This window comes from Papio anubis, chromosome 4 (assembly GCF_008728515.1).
Source record: "Papio anubis isolate 15944 chromosome 4, Panubis1.0, whole genome shotgun sequence".
Classification (NCBI taxonomy): Eukaryota; Metazoa; Chordata; class Mammalia; order Primates; family Cercopithecidae; genus Papio; species Papio anubis.
Genome location: NC_044979.1, coordinates 31,062,056 through 31,068,132, shown reverse-complemented (window position 1 = coordinate 31,068,132; position 6,077 = coordinate 31,062,056). Strand labels below are relative to the sequence as shown.

Genomic DNA, 6,077 nt, shown 5'->3' with positions numbered 1-6,077 from the left:
TCCCTTCCAGGGTCCCTGCCTAGCCACTTCCATGAAATCAGGCACACAGTAAAGCCTCCCCTGCTCTGCCAGAGCACTTTTGCTAATCACCAATACTATTGTGCTATTACTGGTGGCCCCTGCCACCCCACCATAGCACTTTCACTTGTGGCCCCCACTGCTCTACTGGAGCACTTTCACCAATGGTCCCCCAGCTGTCTTGCTGGAGTGCTTTTGCTGGCAATTCCTGATGCAGCACTTTAGCCAGCAGCCACCAACAGAGCACTTTTGCCAGTGACCTAGGAGCACCTCAACCCTCCAACCTCAATACAGCCAGTGCTCAACCTAGAGGGGCCAGAGGGCAAAGGCATGGGGATGGTCCCAGAGACCTAGGGCTAGAGGACACAGCTCAGGAGGGCTATACTAAGGCTTGTCCATCTGAAAACATCCGTAACTCCAACTTATAGTTGAAGTCAATCAACCATATTCAACATAAATGATCCGTGAATTGAAAGATAATATAACCATTTTAAGAAAGACTCAAACTGAACTTCTAGAACTGAAGAATTCACTATAGCAATTTTGGAATACAATGGAAGTATTAATAACAGAATAGTCCAAGCTGAGGAAAAAAATCTCAGAGCTTGAAGATTGCTCCTTCAAATCAATGCAAGCAGACAAAAATATAGAAAAAAGAATTTTTAAAAATGAACAAAACCTCCAAGAAATATGGGATTATGTAAGGAGACCAAACCTATGACTCATTGACATTCCTGAAAGAGAAGGAAAGAAAGTTAGCAACTTGGAAAACATATTTCAGTATATAATTTACAAAAATTTTCCTGATCATGCTAGACAGGTTGACATGCAAATTCAAAAAATTCAGAAAACCCCTGCAAGATACTATACAGGATGACCATTTCCAAGACACAGTCATCAGATTGTCCAAGACCAATAGGAAAGGAAAAAATCTTAAAGGTAGAGAAAAGGGGCCAGTCACTTAAAAAGAAAACTCCATCAGGTTAACAGTGGACCTTTCAGCAGAAACCTTACAAGCTAGAAGAGATTGGGGGCCTATTTTCAGTGTCCTTAAAGAAAAGAACTTCCAACCAAGAATTTCACATATATATCCAGCCAAACTAAGCTTCATAAGCAAGGGAGAAATAAAATCCTTTTCAAACAAGCAAATAATATGGAAATGTTTTACCACTAGGCCTGCCTTACATAAGGTCCTTAAGGAAGTGCTAAATATGGCAACAAAAGAAAGATTTCTGCCATCAAAAAAACCACACACACACTTACGGGTGTCGGGGGGCAGGGGCCAGTGTAGCCTCTGTGCCTCATTGTCCCTGGCACCACCTGGACATCACTCAGGCTGCCGGCACCATGAAGATCTGGACTTTGGAGCACGTCTTTGACCACCCGTGGGAAACTGTTACACCAGCGGCAATGCAGAAATACCCAAACCCTATGAACCAACTGTGGTTGGAGTTGATGTGTTGGGCAGACATATAGATCCCTCTGGAAAGTTACACAGCCACAGACTTCTCAGCACAGAGTGGGGACTGCCTTCCATTGTGAAGTCTCTTATTGGTGCAACAAGAACGAAAACATACACGCAAGAACATTCTGTAGTTGATCCTGTAGAGAAACCAATGGAACTTAAATCTACTAATATTTCATTTACAAATATGGTTTCAGTCGATGAGTGACTTATATACAAACCATATCCTCAGGACCCAGAAAAAACTATTTTGACTCAAGAAGCCATAATCACCATGAAAGGAATTAGCCTCAGCAGTTACTTTGAAGAACTGATGGCAAGTATGATATCCTCAAATGCTAGTAAAGGTCGAGAAGCAATAGAATGGGCAATATATAAATTAAATGCTGAGATTGAGGAACTGACAGCCTCAGCAAGAGGAAGCATAAGGACTCCAATGGCAGCAGCAGCATCTGCAGAGAAGTAATCTTGACAGTTGGTAGATAACGTTGGGTAGCCCAGGTCTCTCCAAGCTGACTGTGTATTTATTTGTTATTTTAAAAATACAACTATAGTTTAGGTAGTTTTTTTTTTTTTTTTTTTTTTGATAAGCTGGTGTAAGTCTATGTAATTTTTGATCAAAATGGATTCAGGGCCTCTAAATAAAAGGGATCATCTGAAATTAATGTTGTTTGAAATTACTATCTGATTTTGAGGGTTCCAGTCTTTCTGTGAAAATTCAACAAGAACTCCTTGGAAATTGGTATTGATATTGAATCTCCTTAAGGTAGAATTTTCAAGCTTTTCATATATTGGAACTCCACCTGACTTTGGACCAACCCCAGAACAGAGCAGAGTCACCTCCTATAGATGCCCATTGCCCTGCTGCTGTACACTTCAACAGCTTGCTCAAGGGAACTCACTTAAAAGGAGAAATTGTGTAGTTTTATAATATATTTTGAGTAAAATAACTTGTCGTGCTATAAACCACCATTCAAAACCAGTGTTTTGATTTGGCACTTAAATATTTTTGGAGTGAAAATTATCACTAAAGTAACAAGACTCCAACAAAAGTATGGTTTCATTACAGAGTACTGTATTGATTTGCCAAAGTTTTGTATCCTAGTAAACGTATTAACTTCCTTGGATTTGTACTTTGTGATTTAGTATGCTATACCATGGGCTGGTTATGTTTACTGAAAAAAAAAATAAAGTCATTACCTGAGTTTTGCAGTGCTCTAACTTAAATAGAAGAACAGCTGTTCACATCTTTTAGCATTTCACATTTGCCTAACTTAAAAATTTTCATGTGTTAAAATCATGGTTTTGTAATTGCTAATGTATGATATGTCAGATTATTTGAATATAATCACTTTTTGAAGTAATTGTGACCAAAAAACATCTTTTTTACATGAAGGAGCTGTATATCATTTGAAGTTACTCAAATGATGTCTTGCTCTGAAGCATAAACCCCAGGTACTTAATGTTTTTAATAATACAGTGCCACTGCAGGATTTGGGGATGGTGGGGAAGAACAAGGATAATGGTGGGCGGAAGCTTGGCCTGAAACTAACCACTAAGTGAATTGTACTGCAGCTTTTATTTATGGGGATTCCTTATTTGGGATGTCAGAGGGCAACTTCAAATTGAAAAACCATTCAGTAAATGTACTTAGTTTTATATTTTGTAGCAGGCAATTATCAACCACTAAATAATAGCTTTGACATTTGCAATTGTTGCATAGAGAGTATTTTAGCTACAAGATGATTAGCTCTTGCCTTTATTTTACTGTGCTTAATGTGTGATAAACTTCTAGTCATGTTTCCTATCAAAGAAACCAGTTAATATATATACATAAACCACAGCAATAGCATAACAAACTATTTTAAACAATCATTTTTCTACTTAAAAATTGTTTAGCTTAAGAATTCTTAAGACATTTGTAAAAGCAGGTTAAATTTAATAAGTTTTCTGATTCTTTTTTGTAGCCAGAGATAGTTTTTACAAGTGAAATAACATTTCAGCTAAAAAAAATCACTAAATAATTGATATTTGGTGAAAATCAACCTTGTATAATTTCTGCAAATTACACCTGTTCTGAAAAAGGTGTAATGCCCTAAAGATAAGAAATTTTTAAACAAATCCTTATCCTTTGATTTTTTAAACTCTGATCTAATGATACAATTCTATAAATTTTCATTTTCCAGTGTAGTTAGTTACCTTTTTTGAAATAGCTGGTAATTGATAGCTTTTACCTGTTAAACATAAATACACAGCAAGCAAATATATTTAAGAGGACTAAACTGGATTAAGTGTTCATAAATGAAACCTTTGGACTATTTAATACTAAAGTTGAAAAGCAGATTCAGAAAAACTTTTGTTAATAAAAACTTTCTTTTAAATGAAAAAGAAAAGCACACTTAACTACATAGCCCACTGACACTAGCAAGCAACTATACAATCAAGTTTACCTAACGACCAGCCAACAACATAATGATAGGATGAAACCCTCATCTATCAACATTAACCTTGAATGTAAACAGGCTAAATGCCCCATTAAAAAGACATAGAGTAGCAAGTTGGATAAAGAACAAAGACCCAACTGTCTGCAGTCTTCAAGAGATCCATCTCACACATAACACCCATAGGCTCAAAGCAAAGGGATGGAGAAAGATCTATCATGCAAATAGAAAACAAAAAAAGAGCAGAGCAGGGATTGCTATTCTTATATCAAATCAAAAAGACCTTAAACCAAAATGATCAAAAAGGACAAAGAAGGGCATTACATAATGATAAATGGTCCTACAGGAAGACTCAACTATACTAAATATACATGCACCCAACACTGGAGCACGCAGATTCATAAGACAAGTTCTTAGAGACGTAAAAAGAAACTTAGCCACACGATAATAGTGGCAGGCTTCAGCAGCCCCACTAACAGCATTAGGCACATCATCAAGGCAGAAAACTAACAAAGATATTCTGGACTTAAACTCAACACTTGACTAATTGGACTTAATAGACATCTACTGAATACTCCACCAAACAACAGCAGAATTACATTTTTCTTATCTGCATATGGCACATACTCAAGATCAACCACATGCTCGGCTGTAAAGCAAGTCTCAATAAATTGTTAAAAAACTGAAATCATACTAACCACCCTCTTAAATGACAGTGCAAAAAAAAATAGAAATCAATATCAAGATCTCTCAAAACAATACAATTATATAGAAATTAAACAGTTTTATCCTGAATAGCTTTTGGGTAACGAACAAAATTAAGACAGAAATAAAAAACTTTTTGAAACTAATGAAAACAATGATACAATACACCAAAGTCTTTAGAAAACCATTAAAACAGTGTTAAAAGGAAAGTTTATAGTACTAAATGCATACATCAAGTAGTTAGATCTCAAATTAACAACCTAACATCATATCTAGAGGAACCAGAAAAACAAGAGCAAATTAACCCCGAAGCTAGCAGAAGAAAAGAAATAACCAAAATCAGAGTAGAACTGAATGAAATTGAGACTCAAAAATCTATTAAAAAGATCAATGAAACCAAAAGTTTGTTTTGTTCAAATAATAAATAATAATGATACACCACTAGCTAGGTTAACAAAGAAAGAACAACAGAAGATCCAAATAAGCACAATCGGAAATGACAAAGATGACATTACAACTGACCCCACCAAACAAAAAGTCCTCAGAGACCATTACTAACACCTCTATGCACATAAACTGGAAAACCTAGAAGAAATGGACAAATTCCTGGAAACACATAACCTCCCAAGAATAAACCAGGAAGAAACTGAAACCCTGAACAGACCAATAACAAGTTCCAAAATTGAATCAGTAATTTAAAAAACCTAACAGCTAAAAAATTCCTGGACCAGATTCACAGCTGAATTCTACCAGACATACAACAAAGAGCTAGTACAAATCCTACTGAAATTATTCCAAGAAATCAGGGAGAGGGGGACTTCTCCCTAACTCATTCTACAAGGCCAGCATCATTCTGATACTAAAACCTGGCCCAACAAAATACTAGCAAACTGAATCCAGCAGCATATCAACAAGTTAATTCATCATGATCAAGTACACTTTATCCCCAGGATGCAAGGTTAGATCAACATACACAAATCAATCAGTGTGATTCACCACATGAAGAGAATTAAAAACAAAAATCATATGATCATATCAATAAATGCAGAAAAGACTTTCAATAAAATTCAACACCCCTTCATGTTAAAAACCCTCAACAAACTAGGCATCAAAGAAACATACTTCAAAATAATAAGAGCCATCTACGACAAACCCATAGCCAACATCATACTGAATGGGCAAAAACTGGAAGTATTCCCCTTAAGAACTGGAACAAGACAAGGATACCTATTTTCACTATTCCTATTCAAGATAGTACTGAAAGTTCTAGCCAGAGCAATCAGGCAAAATAAAGAAATAAAAAGCATCCAGATAGGAAAAGAAGAAATCAAATTATCTCTCTTTGCTGACAATGCAATACTATACCTAGAAAACCCTCAAGAAATCTGCCAAAAGTCTCCTAGAACTGATAAATGACTTCACTAAAGGTTCAGGTTACAAAATCAATG

At 36.0% G+C, this 6,077-nt stretch overlaps 1 pseudogene across 1 annotated transcript; it reads left to right on the top strand.

The window, feature by feature from the left end:
- The first annotated feature begins 1,365 nt into the window (after positions 1-1,365).
- Positions 1,366-3,641, top strand: LOC101010442 (annotated as a pseudogene). Its single transcript, XR_004183126.1, has one exon. The product of XR_004183126.1 is annotated as a PRELI domain containing protein 3B pseudogene (transcript).
- Positions 3,642-6,077: the final 2,436 nt, after the last annotated feature.